Source organism: Panulirus ornatus, chromosome 2 (assembly GCF_036320965.1).
Source record: "Panulirus ornatus isolate Po-2019 chromosome 2, ASM3632096v1, whole genome shotgun sequence".
Taxonomy (NCBI): domain Eukaryota; kingdom Metazoa; phylum Arthropoda; class Malacostraca; order Decapoda; family Palinuridae; genus Panulirus; species Panulirus ornatus.
In genome coordinates, this window is record NC_092225.1 from 26,512,374 (window position 1) to 26,531,491 (window position 19,118).

Here is a 19,118-nt window from a genome sequence, read left to right on the forward strand (position 1 = left end):
AAGAACAACTTTAACCCCTGAAGAACAACTTAACCCCTGAAGAACAACTTTAACCCCTGAAGAACAACTTAACCCCTGAAGAACAACTTTAGCCCCTGAAGAACAACTTTAACCCCTGAAGAACAACTTTAGCCCCTGAAGAACAACTTTAACCCCTGAAGAACAACTTTAACCCCTGAAGAACAACTTAACCCCTGAAGAACACCTTAACCCCTGATGAACAACTTGACCCTTGAAGAACAACTTAACCCCTGAAGAACAACTTTAACCCCTGAAGAACAACTTAACCCCTGAAGAACAACTTAACCCCTGAAGAACACCTTAACCCCTGAAGAACAACTTTAACCCCTGAAGAACAACTTAACCCCTGAAGAACAACTTTAACCCCTGAAGAACAACTTAACCCCTGAAGAACAACTTTAGCCCCTGAAGAACAACTTTAACCCCTGAAGAACAACTTTAGCCCCTGAAGAACAACTTTAACCCCTGAAGAACAACTTTAACCCCTGAAGAACAACTTAACCCCTGAAGAACACCTTAACCCCTGATGAACAACTTGACCCTTGAAGAACAACTTAACCCCTGAAGAACACCTTAACCCCTGATGAACAACTTGACCCCTGAAGAACAACTTAACCCCTGAAGAACACCTTAACCCCTGATGAACAACTTGACCCCTGAAGAACAACTTAACCCCTGAAGAACAACTTAACCCCTGAAGAACACCTTAACCCCTGAAGAACAACTTTATCCCTGAAGAACAACTTTAACCCCTGAAGAACAACTTTAACCCCTGAAGAACAACTTGACCCCTGAAGAACACCTTAACCCCTGAAGAACACCTTAACCCCTGAAGAACACCTTAGACCCTGAAGAACAACTTAACCCCTGAAGTGTTCATTTCTCGAGTGGTGGTTGTAACTTGAAGTTAGACGGTCTTAACGACCCTGGCTGCTGATACACCTACCAGACCACCAAACAACCAGCCAACCATCAGTCAGGTTAGACCATCCCCAACGTACCCTGACCATCATCAATTCATGTTGCCGGAAACCTGATGCTAACAAGGACAATAACCTGGGGTCAATAACACGCTCGATTGGTCTGTGTTGTTCTGGTGTGTGTGTGTGTGTGTGTGTGTGTGTGTGTGTGTGTGATCACCAGTTGGTTAATAATCTGTGATGAATTGTGTGATAAGGAGAGAGAGAGAGAGAGAGAGAGAGAGAGAGAGAGAGAGAGAGAGAGAGAGAGAGAGAGAGAGAGAGACAGATGCCACGTGACGAGGGGAACACCCAGGTCAGCTGTGACCACAGCTCTCTCTCTCTCTCTCTCTCTCTCTCTCTCTCTCTCTCTCTCTCTCTCTCTCTCTCTCTCTCTCTCTCCTCTCTCTGCTGGGACCAGAAGCTTCACCTATAGATAGGCCTCAGTAATGGAGAACCATACACTGAATCAACGGGATATAAGTTAACATGACCAGAAGAGGGTAAAGACACAGTCCTCATTATCATGTTAGCCAAAAAACACAAACACGCTACCAAACCCATTTCCTCTGATTAGGAGAACCGATTAACGTAAAATACCGTTAGAAAAAGAAATAAAACCATTTCAGCCAATCTTTCCTGACGTTCGTTTAACCTGTAGCACACGTCATACGTGGCCAGTGTACCCACACCCCCTGTATACACAACACCCACGTCGACGGCCAGGCTTCCCACAGCAATCGTTCTGTGGGTGTGGAGCTACAGTGACCTTGTTCGAACCAGGGATCTGTCTGCTGCTGGAACCTACAGCGTCTGCGTGACCTGTCTTCAACCTTGGCATTTTCTCAAAAAGATATTCTTCGGTTCCTCTTCTCTTACCTGCCTGGCCCATCCTCTCTCTCTCTCCACAGTTCCGAGCTGCTTGGTGTAGTTGGTCTTGAAGTAGACCAGAGACTAGGTCGAGGGGGGCTGGACTTGGACATGCTGTTGAGGAACTGGGCCCCCCCCTCTTTTTTTTTTTTTCCAGAGCTCGTGGTGGTGGTGTGTGTACCTTGGCGAGACCCATCCAGCATCTGAGAGGGCTTCCAGTTCGAAGACCTGGTGTCTTGGATGAACCTGACGTTCTAGGTGGAACCAGAGCATGAACCCGGTGCAAAGTCATGTCCAGGAGACTGGAAAAGCGAGACACAGAATAATAGTCGTCTATTACTTTGACCAAGGTCATGGGAGAGACACAGAATAGTAGTAGTCTATTACTATGACCAGGGTCATGGAATGTGTCTCGCAGCCAACACACTTCGAGTCTTGATATTGTGGTGTCGTCTTCTGGACTGCAGACCCTTGGCATGGTGCATCTTTGTTGACTGCTGCATCCTAACCTGGACCTCTGAAGCTACCAGTCCTTAAAGCCAATTCCTGGCTAGTGAGTACCACGACACGTTCCTTCATTTCCAAGTTGTGCACACTCCTCACCAGAGAGGAAACCTATCTAAGGTGAGGGTGAGGGAGAAGGGAAGGAGCGATGTTTTCCCCTAGTAAAACAGAACAGATGATGACCTCTCTGGATTTCTCAAAAGGCCTAACCTTCCGAAAATGCTCATCCAAGAAGGCACGAGATGTATTAATTCTGTGTCCTGTTGAAAATGAGAGACACTCCAGCCAGGACCCCTCCCTCACGGTTGACTTCAAGCAGCCCTGCGCCTCCCGTGACCCCACTCAGAGACAGAGAAACTGCCAAAGTCGAAGGAAATGACTTCAGTCTGTCTGAACCAGTTGGGTTCCCCCCTGAGAGGGAGCTGCCACCACACCTGGGCTGGCCAGGTACAGTTATCCCCATCGGCTGAAAACAGGGGCGTATCCAAGGGGGCTGGAGGGACCACGGGGGCTGTCACCCCCTTCCCCTTGAGCTTTGTGTCGGTGACTGAACAGAAACGAGCAGGGAAATAAAATTTCTCAATTTCACCACCACCTTCCTCAAAACACTTGGACTTCAGACTGTGTCAAAGTGAAAAAAATGTTTCCCTCTGCGAAAACACATCAACTCGCTTCAATCTAACGCTACTTCCCTTGACCACTATTATCAGCTGTTACAGGTCACCAGTTACTACCATTCAGTCGGGACCACTCGCCCATCTCATGACCAAAGTTACCCCCGGAACGAGAGCTTTATTCAAACGAAGAGCATATGACTAAATAGCACAGATTGAATTTCATATCCACGTAAGTCAAAGATCACAAAGTTCCCAGAGATAAAAAAAAAAAATGTGGTCTTGCCCTCCGTTGCTCGACCAAATAAATAAATATATATATATATATATATATATATATATATATATATATATATATATATATATATATATTTTTTTTTTTCATACTATTCGCTATTTCCCGCGATAGCAAGGTAGCGTTAAGAACAGAGGACTGGGCCTTTGAGGGAATATCCTCACCTGGCCCTCTTCTCTGTTCCTTCTTTTGGAAAATTAAAAAAAAGAAAAAAAAAACGAGAGGGGAGGATTTCCAGCCATATATATATATATATATATATATATATATATATATATATATATATATATATATATATATATATATATTTATATATATATTCAAACTATTCGCCATTTCCCGCATCAGCAAGGTAGCGTTAAGAACAGAGGACTGGGCCCCTTAGGGAACATCCTCACCTGGCCCCCTTCTCTGTTCCTTCTTTTGGAAAATTAAAAAAAAAAAAAGAACAAGAGGGGAGGATTTCCAGCCCCCCGCTCCCTCCCCTTTTAGTCGCCTTCTACGACACGCAGGGAATACGTGGGAAGTATTCTTTCTCCCCTATCCCTAGGGATACACCTGCCGATATTCTCGGGTGAGGCGAGGCAGGTCTGAGGCACAATGTCTTAACGTGACGCAACCATGGGAGCCGACGTTCCGCTCTGGCAGGGAATCCCGACATCCCGGCTCTCTTCTCGCCAGCCCAGCTCTGGAGGAGACCTCAAGGTACGCGCCACAAATCCCCCGCGCTGCTCCTCCTCCTCGTCTCTCACCCTCCCCCATACCCTGTCTGGTCACACTGCAGGAGGCGGAAGCCTAAACCTCGTACGGTTTAATATCTATGTATCGGAGACGAATGTGGAAGGTCTTGAGACATCTTGGGGGTATCGGAGACGAATGTGGAAGGTCTTGAGACATCTTGGGGGTATCGGAGACGAATGTGGAAGGTCTTGAGACATCTTGGGGTATCGGAGACGAATGTGGAAGGTCTTGAGACATCTTGGGGTATCGGAGACGAATGTGGAAGGTCTTGAGACATCTTGGGGGTATCGGAGACGAATGTGGAAGGTCTTGAGACATCTTGGGGGTATCGGAGACGAATGTGGAAGGTCTTGAGACATCTTGGGGGTATCGGAGACGAATGTGGAAGGTCTTGAGACATCTTGGGGGTATCGGAGACGAATGTGGAAGGTTTTGAGACATCTTGGGGTATCGGAGACGAATGTGGAAGGTCTTGAGACATCTTGGGGGTATCGGAGACGAATGTGGAAGGTCTTGAGACATCTTGGGGTATCGGAGACGAATGTGGAAGGTCTTGAGACATCTTGGGGTATCGGAGACGAATGTGGAAGGTCTTGAGACATCTTGGGGGTATCGGAGACGAATGTGGAAGGTCTTGAGACATCTTGGGGGTATCGGAGACGAATGTGGAAGGTCTTGAGACATCTTGGGGTATCGGAGACGAATGTGGAAGGTCTTGAGACATCTTGGGGGTATCGGAGACGAATGTGGAAGGTCTAGAGACATCTTGGGGGTATCGGAGACGAATGTGGAAGGTCTTGAGACATCTTGGGGGTATCGGAGACGAATGTGGAAGGTCTTGAGACATCTTGGGGGTATCGGAGACGAATGTGGAAGGTCTTGAGACATCTTGGGGTATCGGAGACGAATGTGGAAGGTCTTGAGACATCTTGGGGTATCGGAGACGAATGTGGAAGGTCTTGAGACATCTTGGGGGTATCGGAGACGAATGTGGAAGGTCTTGAGACATCTTGGGGGGGGAAAGTGTGAAGTGTACCACAGCTGGGACGATGATTCTTCCTAGTTTGGCGTCGCAGTTTGGTCACCACGAAGCGGAGGCGAGGAGGACGGAGGAGTGAGGAGGTGGAGGTGGAATCCAGTTTCCCCAGTCACGCCTGTGGTTCGAGGGTTCCGGGACGACCCAGGCGACATCTTTTCCTACTGTGTCGACGGTGGGGCAACGCCATGTGAGGCCCGCCATGCGGAAACGGGACATAGTTGTGCTTGTACGGCGTTCTTGCCTGGCGTACGTACGGTGAAGACTCTGGGCACAGGTGTGTGTGGGTGTGTGTGTGTCTGTGTGTGTGTGTGTGTGTGTGTGTGTGTATTTGTACGCATTTATACTTTACGCGGGGGGGGGGGGTTATATGACACTCGTGGAGCCCCATCTCTTTCACCTTCCCGTACTATCATCCAACATATCAAACTTACGACGTATATTTACCACATCTGGGTTACCTGAAGATTAACATAGCCCCCAAGGTTTTTTTTCTCTAAACTAGGTTAGGTAAAAAGTTTTGGTTTGTCCTCACCTCGAGGAAGGATGTGTGTGTGTGTGTGTGTGTGTGTGGTGGGGGGAAGACATGCAACCACCAGGTGATGCCTACGCCCTCGGTCTGTTCATCCTATCCATCCACCTCCCTCATACCATCAAAGCATTTCCTTTTCTAACACGTTCGTCCCTTGCTTGAGTCTCATGTTTATGATCTCTGGTTGCCCTATCCCCTCATCCCTCAAAGAACTGTTCACTGTCTGCATCATCAACCTGGTTTACAAAACTTAAAAGGATCGTAGTCAGATCACTCCTTGCTCTTCTCTCTTCCACGGAGAGGCTAAATGTCTAAAGGCCTTTCAGCCTTTCCTGTAACTCAGCCTTCGTAGTTCTCGTCCCAGGTATGTTGCTCTCCTGACTGGGAGTTTTCTGTTTACAGCTTCACCTGGTGTGTGTGTGTGTGTGTGTGTGTGTGTGTGTGTGTGTGTGTGGAGAGGAGGGGATCTTCCGAGGAGTCGTGTCCATAGGCGACAACACACTCAGGCACTCGGTCAAGCCTCGTCCCAGCCAGCCAGCACTAGGAAAACTTTGGCTCACGACTCTCTCTCTCTCTCTCTCTCTCTCTCTCTCTCTCTCTCTCTCTCTCTCTCTCTCTCTCTCTCTCTCTCTCTCTCTCTCCAGCGACACGGAGTTACAGTCCCTACCTGAAGAAGGTGAGCCTCCTCTACCTTACACCAGGTTCCTGGTCCTCTCTACCCTACACCGGGTCCCTGATCCTCTCTACCCTACACCAGGACGGTGGCTCGCTCCACCTACACTACCCTCTGGAGGCACTACACGTATGGCAGGCACAGGAGAAGGACGACATATATTCCAAAACCAACAGGACTGGAAGGTGATTGCGGAGAGCAGAGTGAAGAGGGAGGGAGATGATAATGCTGAAGGGAGAAGAGGTTTAGAATACGAAAATTAAATTCACGACGTTATATGATTATTTCAACACTGGTGCATGTTAAATGTATCGAATGTATACTTGTATTTGTCACAGGTAACTGTAACAGACATATACCCTGTATATGTCACACGCTACTGTAACTATGATATATCCTGTATATGTCACAAGCTACTGTAACTATGATATACCCTGCATCTGTCACACGCTACTGTAACTATGATATACCCTGTATCTGTCACACGCTACTGTAACTATGATATATCCTGTATCTGTCACACGCTACTGTAACTATGATATACCCTGTATCTATCACAAGCTACTGTAACTATGATATACCCTGCATCTGTCACACGCTACTGTAACTATGATATACCCTGTATCTGTCACACGCTACTGTAACTATGATATACCCTGCATCTGTCACAAGCTACTGTAACTATACCCTGTATCCGTTACACGCTACTGTAACTATACCCTGTATCCGTCACACGCTACTGTAACTATGATATACCCTGTATCTGTCACACGCTACTGTAACTATACCCTGTATCCGTTACACGCTACTGTAACTATACCCTGTATCTGTTACAAGCTACTGTAACACGCACATACCCTGTATCTAGCACAAGCTACTATAACAAGCACATACACAGTACCTGTTACAAGCAACATCCTGTACCCACGACAAGCGAAAGAAATCCCATACAATATACTCCAAGAAAGAAACACAAGATCCATGCATTCCATGAGACCATGAAGGCAAACCTCCCCACCTCTTCCATATTCTGAGAAAAGCATACAGGAACCTGTTCCATGTGTATCATACCCTCCCACCCGAGCCGGGCCCTAACACTCGCTCCCCCCAGCGATACAAGGAACACCTACCTACAGCCCGACATGCCAACACTACTCGCTCGTTGCAGCAACACTAGCACTCACAACTCGACATGCCAACACTACTCGCTCGTTGCAGCAACACTAGCACTCACAACTCGACATGCCAACACTACTCACGAGTTAACACTCACAACCCGACATGCCAACACTACTCACTTCCTACAACAACACGAGTTAACACTCACAACCCGACATGCCAGCACTACTCACTCCCTACAACACGAGTAACACTCACAACCCGACATGCCAACACTACTCACTCCCTACAACACGAGTAACACTAACAACCCGACATGCCAACACTACTCACTTCCTACAACACGAGTAACACTAACAACCCGACATGCCAACACTACTCGCTCTCTACAACAACACCAGCACTCACAACCCGACATGCCAACACTACTCGCTCTCTACAACACGAGCAACATAACCCATCACGTTAACACAGGCTCCCTACACCGCAAATAACACTCATAATCCTCCACATCAACACCACCACAACACCAAAGTAAAACATTTCATTACGGGAGATAATAGTTCCTTCTTACACACACATACACACACACAGACACACACACACACACACACACACACACACACAACAAATCACTTTGATTTAAGACGTGACCACTGAGTTCTTACTTTGAAACTGACTAAAAAAATCAAATCACTTTGATTTAAGACGTGACCACTGAGTTCTTACTTTGAAACTGACTAAAAAAGAGTGCCTAAAAACTATTTCCTAAAATGGGAAAACAAACAAAAATCTGCTTACTTTGGTATTAGAAAACGGCGATTCTTTCCACACAAATTGCTTACGATATTGGTTCCCGTTTTCCAAGAAATGATGGATGACACGGACTGTTTACTCGCGAATAATGTAATCAAGAAGTTCCAATTGAATTTCAAATGAATAACAATACGTTGCTTGTTTCAACACACTTGTTCCACAACTAACTGCTGCTGTACTGCTTCAGTACTGCTCGTTTCGGTAGTTTCAGTAATGCTTGCCGAAGTACTGCTCTTTCCGTTACTAATTGCTTGCTGAAATACTGCTCGTTTCATTACTAACTGCTTGCTGAAATACTGCTCGCTTCGTTAGTGGCTACTTCAGGAGCACTTGCTTCAACATTGTTGATACCGATACTGCTTGCTTCAGTAATGCTTCCTTCATTATTGACTGCTTCAATCGTGCTTACTTCACCACTGCTTCAGCGCTCATTGTTTCAGAAATGTTTCCTTCAATACTGCTTCTCCTAGTACTGCTTGCTTCATATATATATATATATATATATATATATATATATATATATATATATATATATATATATATATATATATATATATTCCAAGTGTACTAAATGTATAATACTTCTTTTAGTACTGTTTGCTTATATATATATATATATATATATATATATATATATATATATATATATATATATATATATATATATATATATTTTTTTTTTTTTTTTATACTTTGTCGCTGTCTCCCGCGTTTGCGAGGTAGCGCAAGGAAACAGACGAAAGAAATGGCCCAACCCCCCCCCCATACACATGTACATACACACGTCCACACACGCAAATATACATACCTACACAGCTTTCCATGGTTTACCCCAGACGCTTCACATGCCTTGCTTCAATCCACTGACAGCACGTCAACCCCTGTATACCACATGACTCCAATTCACTCTATTTCTTGCCCTCCTTTCACCCTCCTGCATGTTCAGGCCCCGATCACACAAAATCTTTTTCACTCCATCTTTCCACCTCCAATTTGGTCTCCCTCTTCTCCTCGTTCCCTCCACCTCCGACACATATATCCTCTTGGTCAATCTCTCCTCACTCATTCTCTCCATGTGCCCAAACCATTTCAAAACACCCTCTTCTGCTCTCTCAACCACGCTCTTTTTATTTCCACACATCTCTCTTACCCTTACGTTACTTACTCGATCAAACCACCTCACACCACACATTGTCCTCAAACATCTCATTTCCAGCACATCCATCCTCCTGCGCACATCTCTATCCATAGCCCACGCCTCGCAACCATACAACATTGTTGGAACCACTATTCCCTCAAACATACCCATTTTTGCTTTCCGAGATAATGTTCTCGACTTCCACACATTTTTCAAGGCTCCCAAAATTTTCGCCCCCTCCCCCACCCTATGATCCACTTCCGCTTCCATGGTTCCATCCGCTGACAGATCCACTCCCAGATATCTAAAACACTTCACTTCCTCCAGTTTTTCTCCATTCAAACTCACCTCCCAATTGACTTGACCCTCACCCCTACTGTACCTAATAACCTTGCTCTTATTCACATTTACTCTCAACTTTCTTCTTCCACACACTTTACCAAACTCAGTCACCAGCTTCTGCAGTTTCTCACATGAATCAGCCACCAGCGCTGTATCATCAGCGAACAACAACTGACTAGATGTATAAATGCCTGGCTGCTTCAAGTCAATCGTCTCAAAATGGATGGAGCAGAGGTGTGTTGTTGCCGTAACAAAAACAAATCGAAAAAAAGAATAAATAAAAGAAATAGAGATAAGTAACAAGGTAAAAACAATGTGCTTTTCCCCACTTTCGGGTGACATAATAAAGCGTCATGAACTTATGACAGGGTCAAGGATGCCCCACTTTTGTAAGGCAGGAAAAACCCTCCTTCTTACCACATACGCACTTGAGGATATACCGTTGTGGCATGGGAAAATCTAGAGCGACCGTAGGATTTCCCCTCACCTCTAGAGACGAGACTTACAGTTTGGGGTCACTCCTACGATGAAGGGGGAGGTGGGAGGAGGTAAATCAGGGGTGATTCCAGGCCTCAAACGTGGTAGAAACATGAAGTTGTTCTAGGCTCAACCCGTGGGTCTGTGAGGGGCAAATGATTGGGTTGCTCGATGGTATATCAATCCCTGTGTTGTTGTATGGAGGCGAGGCGTGGGTTCTGGATTAAAAAAAAACAAAAAAAAAGAAGACTAGGGAAGAGAGGGGGGGATGGGATGTGTTGGAAATGAAATGCCTGAGGATAATATGTGGTGTGAGGAAGGTTGATCAACCTAGATATGACATGACGGGGTAAGTGATAGCTGAAGATTGTGTGATGTGGTTTGGACATATGTAGAGGATGAGCGAAGAATCGAACTACGAGGGTACGCATGGGAGAGGTGAAGGGGACAAGTAAAAGGCGAGACACAGACCAAGGTGGAAGGATGGAGTAAGAAATGTTTTGTGTCGACATGCAGGAGGGTGTAAGGCATGCACAGGATAAAGTAGATTGGAGGGACGTGGTATACAAGCAGCGACGTGCTACCAATAAACTAGGACAAATGTAGCAATAGGAGAAAACAGTGGAAGGGTGTGTTGATGGAGGCGGGGGTTCTGGTTTCGGTGTGTCATAAAGAGGGAATGTGACAAGTGTGTGTGTGTGTATATATATATATATATATATATATATATATATATATACCTTACCTCACCTTCCTGCCCTAGGGGCATCTTCTATAAGGTTCCTGTAGCACTCAGTAAGTTGATCACGTCCACCAGTCGGGGGCACAGGTCACTAAGCGATGTGTTGAGGGTGTGTCTACGTGCAGGGAGTACAGGGCAAGTGAGCAGCAAGTGGTCGGTGTAGTGCGTGGTAGTGGCATTGTGGACATGAAGGGTCTTGGGATATGATGATACTGCGTTTGTAGCGCTGTAGTGGTGGTTGATGTCCTATATATATATATATATATATATATATATATATATATATATATATATATATATATATATATATAAACACACCAGAGTAAGTCACACACCCATTTATCTCCTTACTGCTGGGTTGGCTGAGGGCCGACAAACCGCGCCCAGGTTTCGAACCCGGGCGTGCGTTCCCTTACGGACATTCTTAGACAGGAATGCTAACCACCATCTTAAACATAACATGATCATTATCACTCATCCACCAAGGACGGTGAGAAGCCGCCTCATAACAGACGCCCCAGAAGTGAGGATGCCGGGGGGGGGAAAGTGCTGTTTAATGGGGGAGCGTTTTATCTGTTGACAGATTGTGACCAATATATTATTGTGATGATGCTAGACACTTGTAAGACAAGCGGGGGCTGTGAGGTGCGCTTCCAGGGCTCAACTGAGAGAGAGAGAGAGAGAGAGAGAGAGAGAGAGAGAGTCTATAAACTACTCAAGTATCACTGGGTCAAGGTGGACACAGGTATTCACAACAGAATACAAATGCCTCTGCTGGTGGTGGTGGTGACTGGAGATACAGCGCTGAATATTTTTGTGACACTTCAGTGGAAAGACAGGTTCCGGGAAGTGGTGGTGATTCCGTGGGGCGCTGGTGAGCAGGAGAAAGTTAGGAAAACAAGAGCATATGAAGGAGGGCAAGAGTTCCTAAATGCACATGTGCCCTGTTCTTAGTCCAGAGTGTTATCAAGACATGACACTCGTAACTGGTACAAGGAAATGACATCAAGTGATTGGTACCCAGGCATGACACTAGTTTCTGGTACCAAGATATAACAACACTCGTGATTGGTACCTAGGTATCACACTCTAGTGATTGGTACCCAGGTAACATATTAGTGGCTGGCACCAAGGTGAGCCATGGCAGTGACTGATACCCAATGAGGTATACCACAGGTACACACAAGAACCTGTGGTATCAAACAAATCTTTAGCCAAAATCATCTCCACATAGGATATTAATTCGTGTTTGGCCTATTTGAATAATAGAATTGAATCTCCCCATTACAAAGAATTTGCTTTTGAGATATTTCATGGGTCTATACCTACTGGTGAGTAGTCAAAGCTATATATATACATAGGTCACCTCATATGAACATTTAATGAACATGAGTTTGGACCGCGGGTCTTTGTCAACAAATATCGTCCTTAATAACATATCCTGCAGCTCAAACTTCCTTTATACTCACCCTCTCTTAAGTCTAAAGCTTAATATTTGTGTAAGACCATTTACTGCAGAAGGTCGTGCTGCAGTGTGTCGACGCGTCCCTCCAGCTGCTGCTGATATCTACCAACGTCCACCAACAACTGCTGAAAACTACCAGCGTCCAACGCCCACAACTGCTGAAAACTACCAGCGTCCAACGCCCACAACTGCTGAAAACTACCAGCGTCCAACGCCCACTGCTGAAAACTACCAGCGTCCAACGCCCACAACTGTTGAAAACTACCATCGTCCAACGCCCACAACTGCTGAAAGCTACCAGCGTCCACCATCCACAAGATACTTCAGACCACTCAAGAAAAACAACTTTTGGGAGAGGGTTAGACAGAAGACGACATAATGCATAACACTACTAAATCATACAGCAAATGGGAAGGAAATAGATCGAGTATTAGCACCATAGAAAGCAATCTCAGGAAGTGTGAAGCAACGATCGGAAAATTGTTAATGAGAACAGGACGGACGACCTCACCTATGGCAGCTCGTCTTACCAAACATATCGGAAATGGGTGGCAGGAAGGACTTACCCAGTTCGTGACTGGGACACTGGTTCTCCCCGACCCAACTCCCGGGCTGTCATACGAGTGCCACGGTCTCAATGGGCAAATATGGAGATTAATGAAGTTCTACAGAGATAGAGCAGACACACACACCCATATACATTGTGATGGTAATCTAAAGCGGCGTTATGGCTGGCTAAGATCTGAAGGGCACTGGCATATTCGGGCCCTTGTATATTCGCTCCTGGGAAGGGATACGATGCCATTCTTCCCTGGTTATCATATCTTCCCTCACCACTCCCACCTTCCCTGTTACAACATGACAACTCCCTCTCTCTTTCTCTCCCTGGTCATATCACCCTGAACGGTGTAATGGTATTGTCTAATGGTATAACAACTTATCCCGAACTAACTTCTTCTCTTCGTACAACCCACAATGACGAACAGCCTTCCCATTCAACAGTATACATATTTTCTGAAAAAAAAGACAAAAATAAATCACTGTAGTGGCGAGCACTTTTATCTTCCTAAGGAAATGGATGAATATATCACAGAAGCAAGCTGAAGGAATATGTGTGAGGTGAACAGTGTACCAAACCTATCGCCAGAACATCCCTTAAACAACTGATTTCAAGATACCAAGGCCATTTCTCAGTCATTCTGTTATCCCAATTATTACTTTGTATAGGGAGATCAGACTAGTCTATCTTACAGTTAAAGTACACTAAATTGTTAATATCAATAATTCCCATATTATGGATATTTTCACCTTGTAATGAATTCTAAATCACTCGTCTTGGCTAGATGCCTGTCTTCAAGACATAACTTATTTGGTCTGTTCTCGTCGGAAGAACATCAACTTTTTCTCTGTTATATCTAACATCAAGAAAATTTCAATTTCAAAATCAGATCTATCGTTACACCATTTTTTTTTTTCAGCAAGGAAGATTATGCTCCAATAATGAGGACGTTGGGCTGAGAGAAGTTTATGATAACACATAACAGTCTCATGATAACAGAGGGATTCATTCTGGGTTTGTGTCATACGTTGTCGAAACAAATGTTTTAGGCATTCAAACTTGCGCATGGTTAGACATAACTAGCTCACAAAAGAATTCAACCTTAAAATTTCGTATATATATATATATATATATATATATATATATATATATATATATATATATATATATATATATATATATATATATATATATATATATTTTTTTTTTTTTTTTTTTATACTTTGTCGCTGTCTCCCGCGTTTGCGAGGTAGCGCAAGGAAACAGACGAAAGAAATGGCCCAACCCCCCCCCCCCATACACATGTACATACACACATCCAGACACGCAAATATACATACCTACACAGCTTTCCATGGTTTACCCCAGACGCTTCACATGCCTTGCTTCAATCCACTGACAGCACGTCAACCCCTGTATACCACATGACTCCAATTCACTCTATTTCTTGCCCTCCTTTCACCCTCCTGCATGTTCAGGCCCCGATCACACAAAATCTTTTTCACTCCATCTTTCCACCTCCAATTTGGTCTCCCTCTTCTCCTCGTTCCCTCCACCTCCGACACATATATCCTCTTGGTCAATCTCTCCTCACTCATTCTCTCCATGTGCCCAAACCATTTCAAAACACCCTCTTCTGCTCTCTCGACCACGCTCTTTTTATTTCCACACATCTCTCTTACCCTTACGTTACTTACTCGATCGAACCACCTCACACCACACATTGTCCTCAAACATCTCATTTCCAGCACATCCATCCTCCTGCGCACATCTCTATCCATAGCCCACGCCTCGCAACCATACAACATTGTTGGAACCACTATTCCCTCAAACATACCCATTTTTGCTTTCCGAGATAATGTTCTCGACTTCCACACATTTTTCAAGGCTCCCAAAATTTTCGCCCCCTCCCCCACCCTATGATCCACTTCCGCTTCCATGGTTCCATCCGCTGACAGATCCACTCCCAGATATCTAAAACACTTCACTTCCTCCAGTTTTTCTCCATTCAAACTCACCTCCCAATTGACTTGACCCTCACCCCTACTGTACCTAATAACCTTGCTCTTATTCACATTTACTCTCAACTTTCTTCTTCCACACACTTTACCAAACTCAGTCACCAGCTTCTGCAGTTTCTCACATGAATCAGCCACCAGCGCTGTATCATCAGCGAACAACAATTGACTCACTTCCCAAGCTCTCTCATCCCCAACAGACTTCATACTTGCCCCTCTTTCCAGGACTCTTGCATTTACCTCCTTTACAACCCCATCCATAAACAAATTAAACAACCATGGAGACATCACACACCCCTGCCGCAAACCTACATTCACTGAGAACCAATCACTTTCCTCTCTTCCTACACGTACACATGCCTTACATCCTCGATAAAAACTTTTCACTGCTTCTAACAACTTGCCTCCCACACCATATATTCTTAATACCTTCCACAGAGCATCTCTATCAACTCTATCATATGCCTTCTCCAGATCCATAAATGCTACATACAAATCCATTTGCTTTTCTAAGTATTTCTCACATACATTCTTCAAAGCAAACACCTGATCCACACATCCTCTACCACTTCTGAAATATATATATATATATATATATATATATATATATATATATATATATATATATATATATATATATATATATATATTCCTATAAGTCCACGAGGAAAATGAAACACGAAAAGTTCCCAAGTGCACTTTCGTGTAATAATCACATCATCAGGGGAGACACAAGAGAGAAATATAAGTCAGTTATAGGACTCATTGGAATATCTTAATCACGCGCAAAATTGTGATCCTTTCCAATATATATATATATATATATATATATATATATATATATATATATATATATATATATATATATATATATATATAAATATATATATATATATATATATATATATATATATATATATATATATATATATATATATATATATATATATATATATATTTGACATTGTGGAGGTGTCATGTAAGCAAGACGAAGTGGTGGTAGACTTCGCTCAGTCTCACACACGAACAAAAGTGGTAGTAATTCTATTAGGTAAAGAAAAAAAAAAAGGGTAAATGAGGAAAAGGCCAAGGCTAACAATTTCGACCTAAAGCCAATGAAAAAAAAAAAATCACTCCATTGCCTTCAGCTCTGGTCAACTTGCTGATAAAAATTGAAAAACAGCGGCGGGCTACCAATATGTGTTTCTCGAACTACTAACAAATTTTCTTGGAGTCGACTGGTCGAATTAAGCTCACTAGATTTACAGAAGAGAAGAGTTTATGAGCCGCACCTGATAAACGTATTCAAAATTATCGACGGCTTTCATAATCTCGATCTCAACAGCTATTTTATGGCTAGATTTATCTGATTTCACCCGTGATACTGTGTACATGCTCATGAGCAAGTGCTTTACGTTAATGTACATAAAACGTACCTTTTCCTCATCACCATTATACACACGGAATGACTTACCAGTAGAAGAGACTTGTCAAATACTTTTAAAAGTCCACGTCCGGCATTTGTCTGCACCACCATACTTTATATATATATATATATATATATATATATATATATATATATATATATATATATATATATATATATATACATAATTTCCAGGTTTAAATTATCCTTTCGTCATGTTTGCTTCTGATCACTTCCACCATCACACACACAAGCACAATCCAATAGTCTGGTTGGTTTTCTCGTCCATTCCCTTGTCTGCAACAGGACGTGTATATAATCCCCTCATCACGTAACTATTATCCTATTTCTTGTTCGAGATCTCCCCATCATCAAGTTGGCCTCCATGACTTAACACGTGAGGTTCCGGATGGAGGTGAAGGTCGAGGGAGTCGTGAGCAGGGTCCCTGCTAACCACGTCTCCTGACGGTCATCCAACTTGAAAAACACTCGCTGACAAAATATATATATAAATTCCTGCTTCTCACGACAGGAGTTCCTGGGCACTAAGACTCAAAAGTCCGTCATAAATACTCATGATTTCTACTGTATTTATTCCACGTTGCTCTACGGATAACCCCATATCCGAATTTCGTATAATTATGAACAGGACCAAAATATTCCTAGTACAGTACAAATATGTAATTAATATCCGAATGCTAATACAGTTGACCTAGTCGTTTGTGCTACTGTTGTTTATCAACTCAGGAAACAGATTTCTCTTCCGTATTTTGTAGTAACGATACCAAATATCTAAATCAGAATACGATTTCAAGTTTCTATGTCTAAATGCTGTTGACTATCAATAACTGCCAATTGCCAGCGAAAAGGTGAACCAGTTTAAGTATCTATATTCTTTAGACGAGTTAATTCTAATAACTCTTATACGAATCAGCTACCAATTTCACTTATGGTCATCACCTGTGATGAAAGAAAGAAAAAAAGAATGGATTCTTTGAAATGTGTTTCTGAGAAACCATTGTCCCGTCCCGCCCAGATGCCAGGTGTCGCCTGACGCCCAAAATTTCCTACTACGTGACGTTGCAAGTACATTGTCTTTTTTTTGCTGTTCGTTTAAAGGTTTCTCTGAAAACATTTATGATTTAGCATAAGTCTCAATGAAACTGTAGCTATACCCTGTTGAAGTAAGTTCGAGTATTAATTACTCTAAAAGCTTCGAAAATATAAAATTCAAGATTGAGAGTGCTTTTCCGCTATGCTGAAGTGCCGCGAATCTCCCAACACCTTCAAAGGTACTTAAAGACCTTTAGCATCTATTGTTTTCGTTGTCCCACCCTACAGTCAGCAGAGAATGGACCACTACTACACACACACACACACTGCCTTTGACTGTGAAACCCATCGCCAAGGAAATGGCTTCATCGGAACGTCCTTCACTATAGAACAGATAGTCCCCCTATCGAAGACCTGGCGAATCTTAAGAAAAAAAACAAAAAACTAATCATATATATATATATATATATATATATATATATATATACACACACACACACACGAACATAGTGCATAGAAACGCGCACCTTCATAGAACATACAATCCTTTATAAAGTCTATACACCCATGTGATAGAACATCCCCTTCCTAGTCTACATGGACAATTTCACTTCAAAACTGACGAAGAAAATTTTTTGCCATTGTTAAATCTGATGGTTTAAGGGGACATTCAGCTTCATGAGCACCATTTTCATACACAGAAGAATTCTACATGCATATGAGGAGCCGTAAAATGAAATCAATTGGATCACTGGAAATCACTTGACGAGAGCCTCTAAATATGTAAATGCAGTAAACTCGACAGATCCTGATAAGCTGACAGAAACTGCATCTACGAAGATGTTCCATTGATCTGTCCAAGATATATGCACTGGGTCAAATTTAAAACCTACAAAATCTTGTTTCATTCATCTTAAGAACAGAAGCCACAGCAAATGCTATCATATCCACTTAAAAGGAGTATGGTCTTGACATGTACGAAATTTTGGGGCTAGACTACCATGGGGATAGTGCACTGTAATCTGGGCAATCAGATGTTTATTTTCTATAATGCCTTTCCATGTTCTTTCCAAGAAGCATCATTAACTTTCCCATCTCTATCATTACATAGTGCATATATAACTACTACAAACATTCTTATCCTCACACTTGATCTCTGCAGCTTACATTCTTCTACTGACACACTAAGAATCAAACTTTGTTCAAATTACTCAACCCTCATTAACAATGTTACATCTTCCTTTGCAAAAGCACCTGTATCATCTTGAAGACTTGACCTGACACCCTTCACTTCATTTCACTCGAAGATCCCACTACCAGTCTCCCTTGTCTCAAAAGAAAACTAAATCTCTTTTCTATGTGAGTCTACAACTTCAATCCTTACAATCATCATCTACTCCTCTTGCAATGAGCTCACACTCATAAAAGATATTATGGGAAAGCCTATTTTGTCTGAGGGAACATGGCCCTTCTGATGATATTATTCATACAACTAGGTTCCTCATCAGCCTAGCCAAAGAAACAAGGACATCTAACTTCCTGAGGTAAACCTACTACCCCCATTTGAAACACACAAAAGTAAACCTGGTCTACACCTGTGCAAACTTAACTCCTGGTTCCAGCAAAGGATATCAAATGTTGCATAATTTTACTTACCCTTTTCAAGAAAAAATAAAATACCCTTGATCAAAAGTAATCCAACTGTAAAAGACAACTCT